The sequence below is a fragment of the Vicugna pacos genome, chromosome 33, assembly GCF_048564905.1.
Source record: "Vicugna pacos chromosome 33, VicPac4, whole genome shotgun sequence".
NCBI classification, from domain to species: Eukaryota; Metazoa; Chordata; class Mammalia; order Artiodactyla; family Camelidae; genus Vicugna; species Vicugna pacos.
The window spans coordinates 22,516,701-22,517,711 of NC_133019.1; the positions used below are offsets into that span (position 1 = coordinate 22,516,701).

Consider the following 1,011-nt stretch of genomic DNA (forward strand, 5'->3'; position numbering starts at 1 on the left):
ATCCATGCAGCAATGGATAGATTACATTCCCTCAATTTTAAAACCTTTTGTGCATCAAAGGTACTATCCAGAAAGGGACAACACAGCCCACAGAAGGGGTGAAAATATTTGCACATGATGTATCTAACAAGAGTCTGCTCTTCAGAATATATCAAGTACTTTTACAACCATCAACCAAAAGACAACCCAAGTTTTTATACTGAAAAGGACTTGAGGGGGAGGGTACAGCTCAGTGGTAGAGTGCATGCTTCACATGCATGAGGTCCTGGGTTCAACCCCCAGAATCTCCATTAAAATCAATCAATCAATCAATCAATCAATCAAATTACCTCCTCCACAAAATAAAAATAAATTTAGAAAAAGAAAGAAAAGGATTTGAACAGCCCCTTCTTCAGATAAGAAATATAAATGGTCAACAAGCACATAAAAAAAAAAGAAACCCACAAGATGGAATTCTGTCAAAGGAAGGCAAGAGCCAATGGAAAGAGCTCTCTCAATAGCCAAAGGAGGGATGAACTGAGTAACCCAATACTGTACTACTGGATTATAAGCAAAAGCTTAAAATAACTATCCAGGTGGGGTGTCCATGCTGGTAAAAAATAAATGATTATATAATGAGTTTTTTTTTTTTTAACGAGTGTCACTGAATAGAAATCTCCCATGTGGAAGAATTCCAAATAGTTGATGTAGATACTCAGCCTTTCACTAAGGAGGTGGTGCTAACTCCCCTCCTAAAGTGTGGGTGCCACATACTGAGTTCATCCCAAAGAAGACACACAGTACAGACTTGGGGGGAAAAGTAACTTCACAGTCAAAAAAATCTGATAACCACTACCTCGGCCAGGAGGGCAACAGTGATACATCGCCTTGATGTGTGTTCCTGTGACATAAACCAATGAGAGAGCACTAACCTCTGTGATCTGCTTCCTCAAAACCCATAACCTCATTCTAATCACAAGGAAAACACCAAGTAAACTCCAATGTGGGACAGTCTACAAAATACCTGACTGG

The 1,011-nt window shown here is 39.4% G+C and overlaps 1 non-coding gene across 1 annotated transcript; it reads left to right on the plus strand.

Moving 5' to 3' along the window:
• Positions 1-217: 217 nt before the first annotated feature.
• On the plus strand, positions 218-290 carry TRNAV-CAC (transfer RNA valine (anticodon CAC)). The gene has a single exon. It is a non-coding gene; the product is annotated as a tRNA-Val (tRNA).
• The last annotated feature ends 721 nt before the right edge of the window (positions 291-1,011 follow it).